Raw genomic sequence first — 22,964 nt, 5'->3', positions numbered from 1 at the left:
GTAGAATTAGCCCATTGAATGATAGACTCCACAAACTGCAACATCGGAACATCAGTGGACCGCCATCTAGAAATAAAATTTGAAATACGTGCGATTACCAAAAATCCAACAAAAACTTGGTCCAATGACTCCACTAACTCCAAGCAAGATGGACACATAGTAGACTCAAATACGATACCATTAGTAGAAAGCATCAATCTAATAGGAATAGGAATCATACAAATCCCCCACACCAGGATATTCAACTTGATAGGAAGAAAATTAGTCCATCTACATGGAGTCCAGTCTCTAAACAATGTCCTAGCATCTGGAAAACACCTAAATTTTTACAAAAAAATAAGATTAGTGACTAAATATTTCCAAAAAATTATTAGTGGTCAAATGTGTACATCAAGTTCTATAGCTTTTTAATTTAGGATAATGACTTGAAATGAAACATCCCCAAAGTAAAGGTAAAATTTTCATTTTGAAATTCCAACCAAAAACTATAATTGTTTTACAAACATAGTTTCCAAAAGTAATAATCACGAATCAAAGTATCCCAAAATCAAGTATCGTAAAAATCAGAAAGATGTGCACAATCACGCATTTTCTTTCCCCCGATCATCTGAAGTACCTGAAACATAAAACTTAAACTGTAAGCTAAATCTTAGTGAGTTTTCCCTAAAGTACCACACACAACCAATACAGATAAAAACATGCATATATGAGCCTTCAGCCTGACTGGACCGCCTCGTAAGGCCTACAACGCATGCCATCAATCTATCCAGTAATCATACAAATCTACCAATCTAGCGCATACTATTCAACACATACTCAGTGAACACAGGTAATCATACAAATCTACCAATCTAGCGCATACTAAGCATAATATTAATCCAATATACCAGGATACAAAATCCATTGGATCGGCCTTGGTGCCTTCGACCTACAAGTACAGTGAGGAAGACTCACCTTACAGTCTAAAAAGATAGTTGAACAGATCATAGCTCCAACTGTTGAAACTGCATGTCACCTATACAACAAACAAAGACCTAGTCTCAAAATACTACTCAAAATATCCAAAATACCCCCAGGTCAAAATCATGGTCAAAGTCCAAGTTCAAAAAGTCAAAGAAGTAAAACTTCAAACTGAGTATGCCTTGCGTACTCAGCATGTACGCATGGCGTACTCACCCATCCAGAAGCAGGACTCTAATTGAGTACACGCGGTGTACATAGAAGTACACCCAACGTACTCGGCCATATAATAATCTTCCCATTAAGTGCTTTTTCTCTTAAGTCCTTTCGCCCAAAGACTAGATCTAGTCCCAAATAATGTTCTAAATCATAAAGTTTCCAACTTTATGGCCTTGCATGTCTATTAAGTGCCCAACACCAAAACCCTAACCTATCACAAAGTTCTAAGCTACCAAAATGAATGCATGAAGGGATGTGAACAATCAAGATCCCATTTTTATAACTCTAGGCACTCTAAAACGTCCAAAAGGACAACTTATTTGGTCCAGAGTAGCTCATACCTAAATAGACCAAAAATTAGGAGACAAAAAAACATAAAACTCCATATCTAGCAAGATCTAATGAGATAACCAACAAGTTCATAACTTTATACCTTCTGAAGGTTGCTCTAGGGGTGTAAAACTCAAATCTCTAAACGTTTCTCCTTCCTTGATTTCCAATAGCTTCTTTCCTTCCACAGTGGACACCAAACACCAAATAAGCTCAAAACACCACAAATGGAGATTAGGTGTAATGCCCGCAGATTCAAGCTAGTCAATTTAGAGATAATAAGCGTTAAAAATGATTTTTTTGATAAAAGATTATTTACGATAAATAATATTTATCAAAGTTATAGTATATGTCACAACGATTCCGTACATATAAAGAACACTGAAATCCAACTTATAACGAAGAAGTTATGACTCGTTGAAGTTTCACGAATAAACCGACGCGACTCTGCATATCGTAAAAATTAAATTTTTGATAAATTAATTTTTTGCCTTAGTAATCGAAATTAAAGTTGTAGTAGTCGTTAAACCAATAGTGTGCATATAGAGAACGTCCAAATCTAACGTCATTTGAGGAAGTTATGATTTTTCTAATGTTTAGCGTAGCAATATACAACTCAGAAATCGAATTTTAGATCGATCGATTATTAGTCGACACAATCTAAACAAGAATTTAAGATCTCATTAATAGGAGCTCAATGATATAAAGACAGTCGAAAATGGACGTCGGATGACAAAGTTATGAATTTTTAACATATTTTAACTATCTAAGCCTGTTAAAATATTGATTTTAAAATAAACTCAAATTAGCCGACATAGTCAAAATAAAAGTTGTAGATCTATTCGATAGCTATGCATGGATATAAAAAACGTCAAAAACGGAGCTCGTGTGAAAAAGTTATGGATTTTACGAGATAATTAATTTTCGGATTAACAACAGTGTGACATGTGTCGCAATCTGACACACCCCTTCCTCCTTACGGCTTGCCACCAGATATTGACACGTAGCCCCTAGTACGCCCAACGTAACTCACATACACCCAACATAATTTGAGTACGCTCAGCGTACTGGGCCTCCTTGCAGCCTATAAATAGAGCTTGATTTTCACTCTATTTCTCACACCTTTCCATAACTTCTCTTCCAAAACTATCCCAAGGTCCCAAGAACTTTCTCTAGCACTTCCTATGCGTTATTAGCAAAGCTCCAGAGCGCCAGAAAGCCCCGTGAAATATAGCTTTCAGTTTAGAAGTTCTACCCGCGCAACGTCCTGTTTCTATCTAAACCACCTGTCAGTTGAGTTATGCTTACCGTACTTTAAGTATAACTTATGTTTAAGTTCAATATCATTATTATGAGCCTATAAACAAGATTTATCAGTGATTACAAGTCGTTATACCGGTTGATCTACTTACGGGAGATGTGTATAGAATGGTCACGTTGGTTTGGTTGTTGGATTTCAAAAAAGCTATACGCTGAAATGATCTTGTCTCCCAACTGTCCTGCCTGGCTGATCCTCACTTGATAGATCTTGATGTAGACATTGGAATTAATTATGAATCTAGACTAATAATTAGTCGCAATTAATATTAGACTAAGACTTAGTGATAATGATACTAGGTTACGTTAAAGGAAAAGACAGGTTCTAGAAGCGAAGCATTGTCCGAATTTCAAATCATCACTTTAACAAGTGAGTGCATAATTAATTTCATCTTACACATAGATATGAAGTATTTAATATAAATACATGCTATATATGCCTATTATTTGTGTCCTTGATATCTATGCTAGATGAACGATTTATACATGTTTACTGAATTTAAACTGTATATATGTATTTTTATACCTATAAATATATTGGGTAAAGATGGGTAGATGAAAGATGATATAGATGATGAGAGATGAAAGATTATATAGACGGTGAGAAATGAAAAATGAAATAGATGATGAGTTGCCTTGACTTTAAAGATGACATCATCTAGCAGAGTATAGATGACAACCACAGACTATTCTAGACAGTCCAGTGGAACGCTAGCAGACTCGCAACTTGTAGGTGTTTGTGAACCATGTGTTCATCAGATATACTCTAAAACATTGACATGTATTGTGGGTGGACTCCTTAAAAGAATGTTGTCATTAAAGAAGATAAACACTGGCAGCTATTGATTTAGTGCCTAGTAGATGACATTGGCAACTATGGAGTTAGTGTCTATTAGATAAACCTTGGTAGTGATGGACTTCACGCCTATTCCTTAGGAAAAATCCTTATGAATTAATATAGAAGGATACCTATTGACAAGTATCATGGAGGTATCCCTGAACTAGTATTATTAGTATAGATGATTCTTAGAGTAGATCCTTAAGAATAAAGAAGATAATGGGGATGGGAAATGGGGTTAATTGCTTGATGATTAAACATATTAGTTATATTATTGTGGGTTGAAAACCCTATGTACTCATCAGGTTTTCCAACCTGACCCACTCAGTTTATTATACCATAAGTAGCGATACATTATGCTGAGAGATTCAAGGAGTATTAGGCCACTAGTTTAATTACTGTAAGGCTTGTAATACTTCATTATGCTTATGTTTCTGTATTGACGATGACATCCCAACATTTTATTATAAATAAAATATATTTCCTTGGAAATGCTTTGATAATATCATTATCATGTTTTTGGGAACAAATTCCGCAATATTATTCTTCAAAAAATGATACTCTGATTTTTAAATAACCATAAACAAATCGATCTTTTCTAGCGGTGAAAATGGGGACGTCACATTAGGGTTAGGAAGGGACGATGTAGGAAATGGAGGTTGATGAGGGAAAATGCCTTGGGAGATAATGATGCTTAAATAGGGCTCAAACGCTAAAAAATTAGGGTTTGAACATCGATCGTGTACTTGTAAGTACGCCCAGCATAATCACCTGAGGCGCGTTTCTTATTAATGAAACATGGGACCAACTTTGCAATAAAATTTCATTGTAAAAGGAAAATACATGAACAAGAGTGTTACATGAAAGGGTAACCAACTTTTGTAATTGTATATATTTAGTCACTAATTTTTTTAATGCGATCTACCATTAAATTTGTTTAATTTGTTAAAAAAAACAAATATGAGCAGGTATAGTTGGTTTTCTGGTCATATTGATATTTTTTAAATAATTTGAAAAAGTTAAATGGTAGATCGCATCCAAAAATTTTAGTGACTAAACATGTATAATTGTAAAGCGTTTCACCCTTCTAAGTAATCTATGAACCTTAGTTAGTCTCCAAGTTCCAAGATTTGTCATTTATGCTTTGTAGATCTAGGTTCATGAGCTTGTTTTGGTCCCTTTAGTGATATTTTCATGGAGTTTGGACAAATCCAGGTCAAAAGGTTGTGTCTTGGGGTCTTCTGGACCGATAGTGGTGTAGAATGGATCCTTTTCTTTCCTTTTTTTCCTACATGGATTTGGTTGCACTTTTGGTCCCATTTTTAACCTAGAAGTTATGATTTGTTGTCTGAGTCTTTCTTATGGATAAAGTTGGAAATTTTATCTATTAAGGCCTTTGATGGAAGGTTTTTGGAAGGGTTGATCCATTATCTTAAGGGATTAAGTGCTTAACAAGAAAATGGACTCTTATGCAAGAATCCTGATGCGACCAAGGGAAGATTCGCACCGCAAGCTTGAGTCTGATGTGATGACTAAATTTTACACTTAGTGATTGTGACGCAACCAGGGTAAGGGTCACGGCGCATGGTCATTGACCGTTGACTTTTTTGACAAATTTAACTTTTGGTCAAAATTTGAGGAATTGAGTTGTTGTCTAAGAGTTGACCTCTGATTGTATCTTAGGTGGTTCGTTCTACTGATACTTTAGGGTTCATGACAATGTGGTTGGTCAGACCATTGTTTCAGGAGAGTTTTTTCACTATATTGTGTGTGACATTGTGTATGCAGTGTGGTAGGTTGTATGAGTACTGTTAGGATACGTCTATGTGTTAGGTTGGTTAGTATGTTGCTTGGTATGTGATGATCCTTAGTGAAGTTGGTGGTAAGCATCCAAGCCTAATAGGATGGTAGCCGGAACTTCAACATGTATTTTGGATGATGGCTTTATTCCTAAAGGCCCATTGAGGTGTTGACTAGCTGATTATAGATGGAAGTTGAACATGTCTTCGGGATGATGGCGTTGTGGCTATAGGCCCACTAAGGTGTTGACTATGAGCCTTGTATATATGCATTATATATGTAATGTGATATATATATATGGTATTTTGGGGAACTTGTTAAGCTTTATGTTTATAGTTGTGGATTAAATGCTTTTCAAGTTGTGCTTTTGGCAATAGGAACACTCTAGCTTAACTGTGTCGCATGCACATCGCAGATGATTATGTTTTTAAGACTTCTGCTATTTATGACTATTATGTCTGATACATTATTTTTATTATACAATTTTATGGTTTTAAAATATTTGGTATTTTTATCTTTATGGAAAAATGGATGTTTTACTTATGTTTCTATAAGAAATTTTTGGTTTGAAATTGGGAATGTTACAAAATAAAATCATCCAATGCATCAATCTCTCTATCTATATATATCTCTCTCTCTCACACACACACACACAACTCCGGCAACCACCTCCACTTTCTCAACTTCGCCAAACTAAATGAAACCAAAAAATAAAAAATGGTTCCACATATGCAAATTTGGATGCAAAGGCTTAAAAATCTATAAATTAACACCCTAATCCAAGAAAAATCCCAACAAAACCCAAAAAATTACATCAAAACAATCTCGAAAATCCTAAATATTTTTGTAAACCTAGAAAATTGCATCAAAACAATCTCGAAAATCCTAAATCTTTCTGTAAATCCAAGTAAATGCATAAAAAATCCAGATGACTATGGTGACTGTCGCTATTTTAGATGCACATCATAAAAGATGAAAGCATACAATGACAATCTAGGGTTTGGATCTTGACACTTCAGATGATGACGACAATTTGGGGTCTACCCATCCCTTTCTCTTACCATCTATTTCCTTACCCCGATCATCTTTATCATCAGATACCACGTCGTACCTATCTCATATTCTTTGACCATTTGACCTTACTACCGATAATATGTGGTGACAAATCCTTATCCCATTTATGTCCAGGTTGTTGATCTGTTCTTCCTTTTTTTGTTCAGGTTTGCCGAAAAGTTGGAGTCCTGTGTGAGAGAGAGAGAGAGAGAGAGAGAGAATAGGGGGTACGAGAGATAGAGACCAAATAGACGGAGAAAGAAAGAGAGAAATAGAAACAGAAAAAGAAGAGATGTAGAGAGAGTTGGAATCTTGAGAGAGAGGGGTGTGTGTGACATCCCCATTTTCACGGCCAAAAAAGACCGATGTTGTTTATGCTTTATAAAAATCAGAGTACTTCATTTTATAAAAATGTTGCGGAATTTGTTCCCAGAAAAACATGGTAAATACGTTATTAAAACATTTTCGAAGAAACGTATTTATTTCATTTTAAAACGTTTGGGATGTCATCGTTAATACAGAAACATAAGCATAAACAGAACTTACAATTATTTACACTAGTGATCTACATCTCTTTAAATCTCTCAGTGTAATGTCACTTCATATCAACACCTGTGATATAAATAAACTGAGTGGGTCAGGTTGGGAAACCTGGTGAGTACATAGGGTTTTCAACCCACAATAATATAATTATTATGTTTAAACAATCAAACAAACAACCCAATTACCCATCCCCATTATCTTCTTTATTCTTAAGGATCTACCCTAAGAATCAGTTATTTCTCATTCATTCATTCCTAAGGATCATCCTAAGGAAACAACATGAAGTCCATTATTGCCAATGACACATTGGTCAAGCGCAGCTGCTAATATTGTCACTTAGGCTCAGCTGCCAGAATTAGGACATTTTCTATGAGGCGCTTCTGCCGGTATTGACCTTTAAACACTACTGTCATGGTCATAAGGCTCCCTATTAGGTGCAGCTGCCGATACTATCCTTGGAGCGCAGCTGCTAGGACGTTTACCGTAGATCTAAATCATCTACGGGTTGTGGCGCAGCTGCCAGTGCTCATCTATAGGGTACTAGGTCCACTGCTGCCAATGTATACCTATAGGGCACTAAGTCCGTACTACTAATGTTCCTCTATTTCAGCTTTTATCCATCATCATTCATCTACCCATGTTTTACCCAACATATCTTGTAGATATAAAATACTTTATACAGTTTACATCATTTAAAACATGTATAAAAATCTTTCACCAGCATAGACAGCAAGTATTTAGACAATATGCACACATAGCACGTAAATTTATAATAAAATACTTCATATCTATGTGTAAGATGAAAGTAACTATGCACTCACCTGATTAGGTGGTGATTCCGAACTCAGACAGCACTTCGTTATCTCAAAACAATTTTCCTCGACAAAACCTAGTATCAATACCACTAGGGTTTAGTTTTTAACGTTAACCACGACTAATTAATAGTCTAGCTATTATTATTATTATATAAGCGTTAAATAACACTCAATATAACTCATAATAATAGCCCAAATAATTATTTTAAGGTCCTAATAATGTTACTATAATTAAATAAAATCTATATTAAATATAGTATAGGCGTAGCTCACTTACAGCGAGTTTTTATTAAAAACCGGGCTTCGCTGGAGCAGCGTTTCCAAGCCGAAAGCTTTTCTTCTCGGAGCCGTCGGGCGCTCCGGGGCTTTCTTCTCATGCTAGGGAGGTTCCGTAGACTTGGGAGGGGTTTAGGGAGGCTAGAGAGAAGTTAGAGAGAGAAAGAGAGACTTATGGTGTGAAGAAAATATGAGGAGTTCACCCTTGTATTTATAGGAGTTTTATAGTAAAGTAGTCTCTAAGCTTCGTCCGTAACTTTTGCATACGAGCTCCATTTTTGTCTGTCTTTTTACCGTTGAGTTCCTATTAATGAGATCTTCAACTTTCATTTAGACCTCGTTGGCTAATTCTCATTCTATCTCGGATTTACAAAACTGTATCGAATTCGCCGCGCTCGAAAAGTAGGGACTAAGCTTCGTCCATAACTTTCGCATACGAGCTCCATTTTTGTCTGTCTTTTTACCGTTGAGTTCCTATTAATGAGATCTTCAACTCTCATTTAGACCTCGTTGGCTAATTCTCATTCTATCTCGTATTTACAAAACTGTATCGAATTCGCCGCGCTCGAAAAGTAGGGACTAAGCTTCGTCCATAACTTTTGCATACGAGCTCTATTATCGACGTTCTTTATATCCACGCGTTGGTATTTACGAGTACTACAACTTTCATTTAGATCCCGTCGGCTAAAAATCGACCGATCTAAAATTCAGATTTCGGGCTGTGCACTGCTATGCTAAATCTTAGAAAAATCATAACTTCCTCATACGAAGTCAGATTTGGGCGTTCTTTTTATTGATGTTCTTAGTTTAACATATTCTACGACTTTCTTTTAGATCGCTAAGGCTAAATCTCGCTCTATCGTAAATTCACTATTTACGTTTCCCGGTATCGTGTCGGTTCCGTCACGAAACTTCAACGGGTCATAACTTCTTCGTTATAACTCGGTTTTCGGCGTTCTTTATATGTACGAAAACCTTGTAACATACTCTACAACTTGGTTAAGATTATTTATTCTAAATAATCTTTTGTCTAAAAGTCGTTTTCGACCCCTATTGCCTCAAATTTGACTAGCCCAGATTTGCGGGCGTTACTGTGTGTGATGGTTTAATTGCATCGTCGAAGGTGTCTTGCAGTCGTTGGAGATGTCTTAGAGTCGTCAGAGTACCGGAGTTGGTGCTTAGGTTTGACATAATAGAATTATATATGAATAAAAGGGTGGGTGGGGATCTCGGGGGGGGGGGGGGGGGGGGGGTTGCTTTTTAAATATAATTACTAATAATAAACAAATCAAACATAAATAAATAATAAAAAAAATAGTCTTTTTATGTCTGATAAAAGATTTTAGGGATGGACAACTTTTAAACATATCACGCAATGTCCAAGTTGATTTTTGGAAATATAAGACTAAACACACATTTTGACACGTACACAAGGAACGATTCATGTAATTTACTCAAAATAATATGTATTTATATCTAAAGATAATGAGTTTTAAATATAAAACTTCGTATTATACATTAAGATACATATTAATACGCAATAAAATTGTAAAAATACTTTATGTATACATAAATATATGTTTATTTTTTGAACTAAGATTGTTAAAATCGTGATCCTCACCCTAAAATCGTATAATCCTACAATATCACCTAGGTATATTGATCATGATCATATTTTGATCGATTTTTGGTAGAATTGGAGTAGGATCGTTTTATCGTACCATTTTTTATAAAATAAAAATTATAACACTTTTTTGACGTAAGTAAGTGAATGGTATATGAACCTTTTAAAACCCTTTTTGATTTTTGTATTGTTAAATAATGTATTGGAGACATAATTTTTCCGGTAGACTATTTGTTGTTCGTAGAATAGGTAACTAATGGATTAAAATATATATTTTATGTTTTAAATTGTTTTTGGTAGGATTATAAAATCCCGATTCGATTTTACAATCAAGCTTTTGCAAAGCGGAAAACGATAATATATAGAATCACAATTTTGATACCTTGTTTTGAATAAATTTTGTGAATATGTTTATTTTTTGAAATTGTATTCTTTGACCAAATTATGTAAGATTAATGGTTAAATATTTCTAATAAAAAAGATTTTAATGACTAAATTTGTAAAAAAATAAATAAATATATAAACTAGTGGCTAAATATATAAAAAAATAAATATATAAAGTAGTGGATATATATATATATATATATATATATATATATATATATATATATATATATATATATATATATATATATATATATATAGGGTTACTCCACTTGAGATTAAAAAAAATATAGATCTTGGGATTCAACCTCAACCACATATTTTCATTTGCTGCTCTAACGCTCCAGCGTACCGTCAGTAGTGGGTATGCCTAATTATAAATGATTATACATATATCTCTGTTCACAGATTGAGTAATCATATATGATTATGATTGTTGTTAGCAGAAAATATGGTGATGACAGAGATGGCAGTGGTATAAGTGATGGAGATGACAATAGTGGGGTCGGATGGTATCAGAGGTGGTGGTGGCAGTGACGGTCGTAGTGGTGGCGGAGGAGAAAGGAACAGGTAACACTATATAATCATTTATGATTATAACATACATGTTGCGCCGGTATGTTAAAGGATTAGTGCGGCAGATGTGAAATATATAGCTGAGGTTGAATCTCAACATCTATATAAAACATATGATAGTCGGCCGTAACGATGTTTTTTAAACAATCTAAAAACTTTTAATAATTGGTCGAATATAAAATTAAATTAATTACTAAATATATATACAACCTAAAACTATTCATCATTACAGGTTATTATCCTTTTCTTAGGCTAAACGGTATGGAGTACAAAGTCACGCGTGAGAACCTATATGGCACACTAACCCACTCGTAAACACTATCCCTGAGGCCGGTGGGATGGCTGTGGCGTGGTCCCGAAGAAGGACGAAGACGAGAGATTTGATTGACTAATCCTTTTTTAATTGTTTCTTCTTCTTTTCTGGTTGGCTAAGCATTATTTTTTATATTTAATCTCATGTAAAAAATAATAATAATAATAATAATAATAATGTTAAATGGTAACAATTTCCAAGAGGCTAGTGGTTTGATAGTGAACATGTAGTGAATATAACGTGACAATACTTTTCTAGTGTGTTGGTGGTAACCATACCCCTTAACCTTATAGCCAAGATTCTAAAAAGCTCGTCATAGTATGTAAAAATGAACAATAATAGAAAATACATATAAAATTATTAATTATATATTATATTGTCGTTTTAAGTTACGTCTTACAAACAGCATGACTCGTCACGGTTCATAAAAACTTAAGATTTGACATTGATTTAAGTCACGTTTATTTTGAAATTTTGTTTATAACCATCGAAGCCTTTTATTTTACGGGCAAATCCTTATTTTACCGGTCGATTTGAGTTTTTACGTATGACAATCAACATTAACATTGAACACATATTAATAATCACAAATATATAAAAGACAATCTTTGATTTCTATTTGTTTATGTCTACTTGAATTTGTCCCGAAGTTTCAACAAATTGACAATCAGCCAATCAGGCCTCTACCATTTTGGTCCCCACATTTCTACTTTCGTAGCAATTGTAAAGGCACATGATATTATGATATTATCTTATTGAGTTATTTCCATGTAAATAATATCGTTCTCAAATGTAATAGAATTTTAACCTTTTATAATATATTGTAAAGAGGAAAAAGTTTCAAACTAAAAGTATATATTAAACATCATAATAATCGCATTTTAGTAATACATAAATTTCTTATAGGCTTTTCACTAGAATAAACAAAATGAGACGAGATTTCCTATAATGACAATCTATGTTACAATTATCTCAAAATAACCGCTGCAACATGTCTTTGCAATATTTTATTTTTATTTGCAACATTGCTGGCTCAAGAATGTCATATCATATTTTATCATAATTTTAATTTGCTATGTTATTTTTCTCTCATCCTATAAAATCGGTGATTGTCCTACCACGCCCACCACAATCCATATTTATGCACAAAATACTACATTTGAGGGGTATACCATGCGGTAAAACCATAACGTGCGACATGCTTACCACGGTGGAACATGGTGGATCGGTGTGGTGTTTACCGGACACCGCGGTGATATGTCATATACCGCGGTGTGTGGTATTAGGTGCACTGAGGGTCTAATGAATGGTCTTTACTACAAAACATTCATCGATTCTTTATGGAAACGATATTATATTTCAAAAAACAATATACTTAAAAGATATATTCTCGAAGATAACTTTAGAGATATACTAAAAAAATATGGGCAGATTATTTCAAATTTTAATGAAATTGATTCTAAGATGTATTATTCCTGCATAAAAATTAGCATCCTCATGAAGAACAATTTGAAATACAATAAGAAAATTAGAATTTCGGCTAGTGGGAAAATCATCAATGTTGCCATCGTTGAATTTGAATACCAATACTAGTTTCCATTTAAATTTGATATACTAGAACAAGCGGAACATGAATTGGAATCAGATGAAGATGAGGAGGGCATTTTCGACACAAATATGAATATGGATGGGAATGATATGGAGGATGGGAAAATTGGTTAATTTGATTTATGTGGTGATGATCAAAACAACGACTACGCCAAATCTTCACCATCTATGTTGTCGCTGCCTCCATCTCCCCATCCACTGTCGACGGCCCCTACGAACATCTATACCATGACAGTCAATCAGGAGGTGGTTTGCGAATCATCGTTTGAGGAATCATCAATGCAAGTCTTCATCCAAGACAACGGTAACATGGGAAAAGGAGATAACCTAGGTACTTGTGCGGACCCGATCTTTGACGGTGGGGCTCTATACGCCAGTCAGGCGACTATGTCAATTGGGCCTTTGAAAACATTGGTCAACAGTGGTTGCTTTAGGCCCTTCTCGTTCTTAGCTGGAATTAGGCCCATTGGGACTTCTCATCGTCCTAAGTCAAGCCAAATTTGTAACGCCCCGATTCTCATGTATTGATTTTTGGTTATAAGATTTTCATGATTTCAAGGTCTACTCGACGAGTTAGTTGCCCTGACTCGTCAAGTAGCAGCGGGTTCGTCCACGTGTTTAAGTGACCTACTTGCCGAGTCCAAGGAGGGACTCGACGAGTAGGATCTGGAGGATGAAACCCTAATTTCCGGGGTTTTGCACCCTATTTAAAGGATCATTGGCCTCCTCAGCCTCCCCTTACAGCCTCTTGATACTCCATAAACTCTAATTCATGTGAGTGTGCTCCATTTGTGTGTTTTAAGCTTTAGAAGAGGAATTCTGGTGAGAAAAGCTTGGAGATCAAGTGACTAGAAGCAAGGAACGTGTGGGAATCAAAGATCTACCTCAGTTGGCATCCTTTGGAAGGTATTAAGCCGTTATCTTGACCTCGTTTCATTCTAGATCTCATTTGGGTGGATTTTAGGGTTTTTCTAGCATATTAGGAAGCCTTTCTTGTGTTTGAGCTCAGATCTGAAGTTGCAACTTCAGATCTAAACTCTCTTGGGTCTCTAAGTCCATAAAGCTTCCAGCTTTTGCAAGAATGAGACTCTCCTAAGGTGTAAACCTCCATTGCAAGCTTGGATTTTTCATTTAGAGTCTCTAGAGCCTTGCATGCACGTAAAGTTTGCAACTTTACGTGATAAACATGCCTTGGGATTTAGATCTGCAATACGGAACTTTAACATGGATTAAAAAGCATCTGTTTGGATGAAGGACTGAAGAGACTCGGCGAGTTTCATGGTCAACTCAGCGAGTCCGATGAAGATTCTCGTAGACTCGGCGAGTCAGTAGAGTGACTCGGCGAGTCAGCTAGGGTTTTCCGAACCTTTGGACACACGTGAACTTGGCGAGTTGCAAGGGAAACTCGACGAGTTGGCCAAGGAGTTCACGTCGACAAACATTAGGAACTCGACGAGTCACTCAAGTAACTCGGCGGTTGACGAGTTATGCAAGGAACTCAGCGAGTGGCTGGTTGTACTCGACGAGTTCAGGTCAACGTGCACTGTTGACCTTGGAAGTTGACTTTAACTTTAACCAAGGGTTGACTATTGGACTTTGGGGCATTTTGGGAATTTATGAACATGGTTGTGTGGCGAATATAGGTGGTGGAGTTTGTGGCGGTGATCAGAGAGTTTGAGCTTATCTTTCGAGTCGACAGTTGTGAGGTGAGTTATCCTCACTATACTAAGGGGTCTAAGGCACCAAAGCCGGCCTATTGGATATAATTTTCTAATAGTTGGTAGTATGTTAAGTATGAGTTAGTGTTTCATGTTAGTTGTTATGCCAGTTAGGTAGATTTGTAGGACTACCTGTAGTATCGTGTGATTATTTGTATGTTCATTAGTTGTGTTATATGTCGATATATTATGTGAGATGGGTTGAGGTGATATTGCTCCGTGCGGTAACCAACAAATCCGGGAGCACTCCAGATACGAGCTGAAGCAGACTCGTACTATAGGCTCGGTGGCAATCCGGATGTGAGCTGTGGGCCCGGAAGGCAATCCAGACTCACACTGTGGGCCCAGGGGGTAATCCAGTTTGTAAAGATGTGGACCCACTATATGATGTTATTTGTATATGTGTGTAGTGTATCCATATTTTGGGGGAACTCACTAAGCTATCGGGCTTACAGTTTTAGTTTATTGTTTCAGGTACATCAGGGGATCGCGACAAGATGAAGGCATGATCGTACAACTCCTCGTGTTTTGTTTATGTTTCTGGGAAAACTCTGATATAGATTATTTTGAAAACAAATTTGTAATAACTATTGGTTTTTAATGTTTTGAAAAGTTTAAAATTGGCTTGGATTTCATGGGTGTTACAATATTGCGAACCATAATGCATTAAATGCCCATAGAAACTCTGGCAGTGACCTTAACGTCAAAAGAAGGCGAAATAGTCGATCTTCTTCAATTGTTGATCCCTCAAAAAAGACTAAATTCATCCCTAATCCCTATTCCTCAATGATGGTCGGTGACTCCATTTTGGTTGCTCCACCTCTCCCAGATCTTAATCGCAACATTGATAGCCAACAAATGCAAGAACAATCACAAGAGACTACAAAAGTCTCTACAACAACCAAGGAGAATGTACAAACTGTGGTAATTGGGCAAGAATTGGGATTTGATGTTATAGTTAATAGCCCAGTTATTTATGAAATTATGGTTGAAATAGGTGAGCATGTCATTGTCCAATGAATTAGTTGTCATTGAACATCAGAGGCATAGGTGAGGATCATAAGTGAGTTGGGTAAGATGACTTAAAAATCAACATAAGTTAGTGTATATCAACATTCAAGAGACTCAATTGGTTAAGTTGGAGGACATAAATGTTTTGGGATGTTGGGGAAATAGTAATTTTGGGTTTGATGGTGTTAGATCCCATATCATGTCTGGTCGTTCGCTTAGCCCATGGGACAACACGTTGTTCCAATGCTCTGAAATAATAAAATCTCGCTCTTTCTTAATAACTATTGGAAATTGGAGTGGCATGAGTGACAAGATTGCCTTTGAAAACATATATGGTCCACAGTCAGTTACAGACAAAGATAAATTGTGGCAGGTTCTTCTAAAAATCAAACACGAAAAACCAGGCATGTGGATACACATGGGTGATTTTAATGTAGTCAGGTGACCTGAGGAAAGAGTTAACTCCCATTTATGTGCTTGGTCTTCCTTCGAGTTAATCGATTCATCTTTGAAGTCGGACTTACCAATCAAAAAATGGGAGGACATAAATTCACATACTCTGTAGCGGAAAACTCAAGCTTGGTAAATTAGATCGGATATTTGTTTGTTCTAACTTCACCAATGTGTTTCCCTCCTTGGTGGGGCTAGAAAATGTAAAATACTAATGTCTTAAATAATGAACCTGACACGATGAAATACTAGTACCTCGACTATCGGCGAAATTCAATACACCTTCAACACCAAAATCGTTATCAAACGAATTGATTCGGTCTCGAATCAATAACAATCCGAAACTACTAACACGACGATATTTCAATACACACATGGAAATCTCGGGAACTCAATACACACGCGGGAATACACCAGACGTCGATACACCATCCTTGGGCCCAAAAGTTTCAAATCATGCTTGTTGGGCCTAGCTAGCCCGATGACATGATCTTTAGGCCCGAAGGAAACTCGCTTACATGTAGTTGGGTCTTATATGACCTAATTTCGTGTAAAAGGACTTTTACAGGCTTTGTGCTGTTGGACCCCAAGGGCCTTCTGGTGCTGCTAGTAAAGTCGAGAATTCACCAAATGCGAGTCGGGCTAAGGGTCCTTCGCATCCACGATAGCCTTGAACGACGTAGGGAAATACCGGGGTTTCGCACCCTCTTTTTCCCCTCGGTTGTGGGGCTACATGAGTCCGGGTTGTTGGGTTAAGTGAATAGTGCGAGCGACGCCTAAGGGATCGTTTGTACGGTTGTCAACTAGTCATTTTCATTAATGTAGGTTTACAACAATTCACAATCCACAATTAATCCAACGACTCCGGAGCTCAACGAATACACCTGTCGTAACGAAATAACAAGATATAAATTATTTGATGCAAAGTATTAGGAAAACATCGGGTTTTCCTAGGGTTTTCAATTAATACACCTACGAGTTACATACCGAGTTTTACAAATCGTACTTTTACATTTATAGAAACAAACAAGCATACTTACGGATCTTCACACTTTTTATACTATGACTTTTTTCAGAAAATATCATATTTTCTGGTGATTTTCAAAACAATACAAACCATTATATTTCAAACATTACTTATGAACTCACCAACATTTCATATGTTGATGTTTTTCAAAATACTTGTATTCTCAGGTAACAGATAGATCGAAAAGGAAAAATGTACCCAGTGATGTCTTGTTGTTTGTTTAACTAGTATTGAACAATCTACTTTCGAGAATGTAATGTTTTGAAACTATGTACTAAATGTAAACACTACCAGTTGTAATATTACAATGCATGGTGATGAATGATGTTATGTTTCATGTATATTCATTGTGATGGTATTCAATTGAGTCACAACAGCCCTCGGACGTTTCCGCCGCCTGGTTCGGGGGTGTGACAGGTTGGTATCAGAGCTCTGTTTTTAGTGAACTAGCATATCTAGCCACACATTGATATGCAACCATAAACCAAAAGAGGGACTAACACAACTCTGAACAAAACAAGTAAAACATAACAATAAAACACCCTTGCTTGTATTAGGAACGAGAACCTAACACCGAACCAAACAAGATAATGCTAGTATCTCGGTTAATCCAGGACTGTTCTTAGTTGTATCAAGGAGAGGATGTAGCCTGATCAACTACATTCCCTCCAAGGTACAACCATCACATGTCTTGAAGAAATCGTGATAGCTAGGGAACCTAAAATCATATCCCTTAATCTCCAAGAAGGGAACCTCAATTGAATCTATGCAATAGTCGTAGAGTTATAGGAGTAATTGGTATGCTATTTGTTTCTAGTATTCATAGCCCTTCGTGCAATACGCTATAGATGAGTATCATTAGCCAGGAAACCCTATCTCCCTAGTCAAGGAATAGTAGGGTGGCTCGACCCAGAGGAAGAACCACAGGAGGAACACGAAGTAGAACTCGCAGGTGAACCCGCCAAGTCAATAAGTGGACCTCGAAGAGGAAGAGCCAGAGGGCAATGATGATGATGGCTCGGATGTAGAATCCAATGACATCAATCCTCCATGTAAAGCCAGAGTACTGACACATCGTGTGGGCCCCGGTGACCCCATGCCCCCTCGGGCACACAATATTTGGAGATAGAGTCACCAGTAGGGAATACGAGCACACAACAGTAAGAACCGAGGTCTCTTTAATCTTAGTTACAGAGGACCAGCCGACCGGGCCCTCCCAGTCATGGTCCGACGCACCCGAGGTATTGATAACCAAGCTCATGACACCCCAAATCGAACGGAACAAATGCGGTTTGCTATTGAGAGATGAGAGGCAAACATTGGAAGTGGATGGAGACTACCGAGCGAGACAGTTAGTGTGAGAAGTACAACTACGAGATACCGAGCAACAAGTAGCTCGTCTCCGAGTCGCATCCACTTCATCAGCACCACCACCAGACACTTTCCGCCACAATTAGGATCAACCTTTTCTTTTCCCCCTCACTATCCGATATGACTCTCCTTCGTGTACTAAGATGGTACTTAAGGATCTCGAAACCGAAACAATCCATATCCTCTGGGGTAGACGTAACGATCGTGCCAAATCTGTGATTACCTACTACCATAAATACATCATAGGGATGTAGATGGGAGCAGTAAGAATTATACAACAAGATGCGAAATTTATAGAGTACAACCAGGAATGAAGATCATCACTTACGATCTGGATTATCAACGTGCATCAGGAAAATGCCATCCCGCAAGAATAACAAGCGCACCCGCGAGACACCGCTCCTGCAGATGGACTCTGCTACATTCCAAGCTGCTATAGCGGCGGCAGTAACCGCTGCGATGGCGCAAATCAATGCAAACAACCCCAATGGAGACAGGAATACCCATGAAAACTCCATCCAAAGGAGCGAACATGGAAACCAACAAGTGACAACCTATCAAGGAACTCCACACCCCGAGCTTAAGAGCAGGAAGCTGAGGTCTGGAAATAAGAGAAAGGGAACATCTTAACACTAAACAATCATTCATTTCAATAGACTTGATGCCAGTAAATATTAGGAGTTTTGACGTGATAATCGACATGGATGGGTTAAGCCCCCACCATGATAATGATATGTGTCGTGAGAGGGTCGTTTGCCTTCACCTTCCTTATCACAAAACTCTAATAATCCATGGTGATAAACCTGGCACCAATCGTCTTCCTATCTCGTGCATCAAGGCACAGAAGTGTCTGCACCAGAAGAACTATATTTTCCTCACTCATGTTGTGGACAAGACCAAAGAAGAGGTAGGCAAACAAGGTATTCCAGTAGCATGTGATTTTCCAGATGTGTTTCCCGAAGAACTTTCGAGAATATCCCAGAGAGACAGGTGGAATTTCAAATCGACCTAATAATGGGAGCCACATCAATTGCCAATTCACCCTATAGGTTAGCTTCCGGTGAAATTCAGAAGTTATCCAGACAACCAAGAAAATTTCTGAGAAAAGGATTCATCAGACCAAGCTTCTCTTCCTGAAAGAGCTCCGATCTTGTTCTTCAAGAAGACGGATCCTTCGGAAGGTACATCGATTTTAGGAAATTGAATAATCTCCCCATCAAAAATCGATACCCACTCCCTTGGACTTACGATCTATTTGGCCAGCTCCAAGGAGCTAGTTACTTCTCTAAAATAGATCTAAGAACTGGTTATCATCAACTTCGATTCTGAGAAGACGACATTCCAAAAACTGCCTTCCGAACTCATCACGACCATTTCAAATTCATTGTGATACCCTTCGGTCTAACGAATGCTCCCACGGTATTCATGAACCTTACGAACCATGTTTCCCAACCATTCCTAGTTATCCCTTTCATTATTTTCATCAATAGCATACTCGTCTGCTCACGAAACAAGAACAAACACTGTCAACATCTACAACCAACCTTGAAGGCATCAAAGCCGGAGAATATCGTGAAGAAAACACTACATGGACGAATAAAACTCTTGAAGTCGAGGGACGAAGTTATAGTTACGTGAGTTGAGATGGGCATTATCCGGGTGATCGTCGATAGGTTAACCCAATCTGCCCGTTTCCTGACAATACAGAAATCAAACAAGACGGAAAGATTAGTTGGGATTTATATCAAGGAGATTGTGAGACTCCATGAAATATCGGTATCTACTATCTCGGATCGAGATAACAGATTTTCTTCAAGACTATGGCAGTCACTTCAGAGGGCTATGGGCACATAACTAGAGATAAGCGTTGCTTACCACCTTCAAACCAATAGCCAAAGTGAACGAACCATTCGACCACTCAAATTCATGCTACAAGTCTAGGTGTTTGAGTTCAACAAGTCAGGGGATACCCGGTTTCCCTTGACTAAATTCTCATACAATAACAACTATCGCACGAGCATCAAGAATGCTCCTTTCGAAAACTCTTTATAGTCATAAATGCATATCACTCGGTAGTACTCTCATGAGACCAGAAACCACTAACGAAACAACAGAGAGGATAATCCAAATCAAAGCTGGACCTCAAGCATCGCGAGACCGATAAAAGAGCTATGCTGACAAGCGGCGTAAGCCATTAGAATGGCAAGTCGGGGATCGCGTGTTATTAAAGGAATCTCCTGGGAATTGAATGATTCGCTTTAGGAACCGAGAAAACTAAACCCACGATACATCGAACTGTTCGAGATTCTTGCTCGGATTGGTCCAAAGACATATAGGCTGTAGCTGCCTGTAGAGCTCAACAACGTAAACCCTGTGTTCTGTGTCTTAAATCTGAAAAGATGCATATCAGATGAGACTCATATCATTCCTTTACGAGAAATCGGAGCAAGCGAGAATCTCATGTTCGTCAAAGAACCAGTCGAGGTATTGGATAGGGAAGTAGAACATACAAAACAAAGCCCCGTTATGATTGTGAAGGTTCCATGGAACGCTAAGCGTGGACCGAAATTCACATGGGAAACGTGAAGATCAGATGAAGTACCTATTCTCTCATTCACGAACCTATCCTTAGAAAGAATTTCGGGACGAAATTCCCTCTAACGGGGGGATGATGTCACAACTAGCATTTTTAGCTAGGAAATTCTATTCTCATATAAACATCATCCATTGTAAAAGCATGTACTCTAAGTGAATACAATACTCTATCCTCGTTCAAAATACACCTCATATGTTCAACTAAGGGTTGGAAACCTTAGTAATCCCGGTTCAAGTTCCTTATGAACTAAAATTCTCCTATTGGGCCTAATGGACCAATAAACCTTCAACTTGACTACCTTGGGCCATGATGGGCCATAAAGGGATTTAACTACCCCTAATGGGCCCTAAACCCATTTCTTTTTCCATTTTGGGCCGTGAGCCTCCTTAAGAGCCCAATGGGCCGAAAAATGATTTTTGGGCCTCATAAATTAGATCAAGACCAACAATGGGCAAAATCACCTCATCCTCATTTATCTTAGCCCAATCTCGGCCCAAGATCATTCCAAAACAAAAAAAAAGAAATAAACAAATGGAAGAAGGTTGATTTAAACTTTGCCAACACATAATTATCTAGCATATATCTAGATAATCACACACATCTAGACACTTATTACCCTCCATGCAATACTCCTTATCTCTTCTCTTTCTCTCCTTATTTCTCTTGGCCGAGAAGAGCACACACACACACACACACACACTTCACTTGCAAAAATTTCTCTTAAGCTCTCAAGAACAACTCCTCCATCATCCCCCAAAATTTTCGAGATTTAGGGTGTTTACAAGAGGATTTTTCACCACTAACACCATATTTCGGTAAGTTATTATCAAACACCAACATCTCCTTTCAATGTAACCTTAAGAACTCCTTCTTACATAACTTTATTCCATGATCACACCTTAGAAACTTCATATGCTCGAAAACTACTTCAAGGTGTTGCTAGGACTAAAAATCTCCTCATATCTTCTTCAAAACCGAAACATCAAAGCAAAGGTGAGCTTCATACCCCCTTATTTTCGGTTTTTATAAGTTTTGTGGGTGGAGAATACAAGCAAATGTGTAGATCTATGATTATGTGTATGCTTTGTATGATTTCTATGTTTATTTACATATTCTCATGTGTTTATGGTGTTGAAACTAGTCAAAAAGACCTTAAAATCGAGATTTGCATTATGATGTATGAAAAAAATGCTAAACATATCATTACACATAAGTCACTACTAGAAAAATAACCAAGTTGGTTAAGATGAACTCCTTGGGCTAAAAATCTCATTTTTTTTACTCAAAATGCTAAAAATATGAAATTTAAGGGCCCAAAATGTAAAAATACAAACTCTGAGGGTTGATATGTGTCAAAAAAGTTTCATCAAGGGATTTTCCAGAAAAATTAAACTTTGGAATGATTAAAATGTAAATTTTTAAGCTTAATGGGCTAAAAATGAACTTTTCGGCCTAATAAGGCCCAATATGCGAGATTTGCAAAGTTGAGGGGCTGAAAATGTATTTTTCTGTAAAACAGGGGACTACTAGTGCCCCAAAGTCCATTTCAAAGGTTAAAAATGCTTTTCATATTCAAAAGGGACCAAAGATGCAAAAAATATCTATTTTGGGCCAAAAGTGTAACAATTGCGAAAATATGGGTTTCAGCTGAAAAAGTTTCATTTTGAGGGACTAAAACTGTTTTTCAAAAAGCTTGGAGCTGAAAAATACCTTTTCCACAAGTTTTGATACTAAAGTGTCAAGAAAAACGTTAGAGGACTAAAATATAAATTCTTTTATATAAGGGGTCCAAAAGTGTAAATTCATCCAAAAGAAAAGGGGCTGGAAAATGTAAAATACTAATGTCTTAAATAATGAACCCGACACGATGAAATACTAGTACCTCGACTATCGGCGAAATTCAATACACCTTCAACACCAAAATCGTTATCAAACGAATTGATTCGGTCTCGAATCAATAACAATCCGAAACTACTAACACGACGATATTTCAATACACACATGGAAATCTCGGGAACTCAATACACACGCGGGAATACACCAGACGTCGACACACCGTCCTTGGGCCCAAAAGTTTCAAATCATGCTTGTTGGGCCTAGCTAGCCCGATGACATGATCTTTAGGCCCGAAGGAA

General features: G+C 37.2%; 1 long non-coding RNA gene across 1 annotated transcript; it reads right to left on the bottom strand.

Annotated features, from left to right (window-relative positions):
* Positions 1-6,127: 6,127 nt before the first annotated feature.
* On the bottom strand, positions 6,128-8,313 carry LOC128128571 (uncharacterized). The gene is made up of 3 exons (XR_008226559.1): positions 8,153-8,313; positions 7,882-7,949; positions 6,128-7,129 (listed from the first exon to the last, which is right to left on the bottom strand). It is a non-coding gene; the product is annotated as an uncharacterized LOC128128571 (long non-coding RNA).
* Between the last annotated feature and the right edge of the window lie 14,651 nt (positions 8,314-22,964).

Source organism: Lactuca sativa, chromosome 9 (assembly GCF_002870075.4).
Source record: "Lactuca sativa cultivar Salinas chromosome 9, Lsat_Salinas_v11, whole genome shotgun sequence".
In the NCBI taxonomy this organism is placed as follows: Eukaryota; Viridiplantae; Streptophyta; class Magnoliopsida; order Asterales; family Asteraceae; genus Lactuca; species Lactuca sativa.
This window is presented reverse-complemented; position numbering and strand designations above follow the sequence as displayed.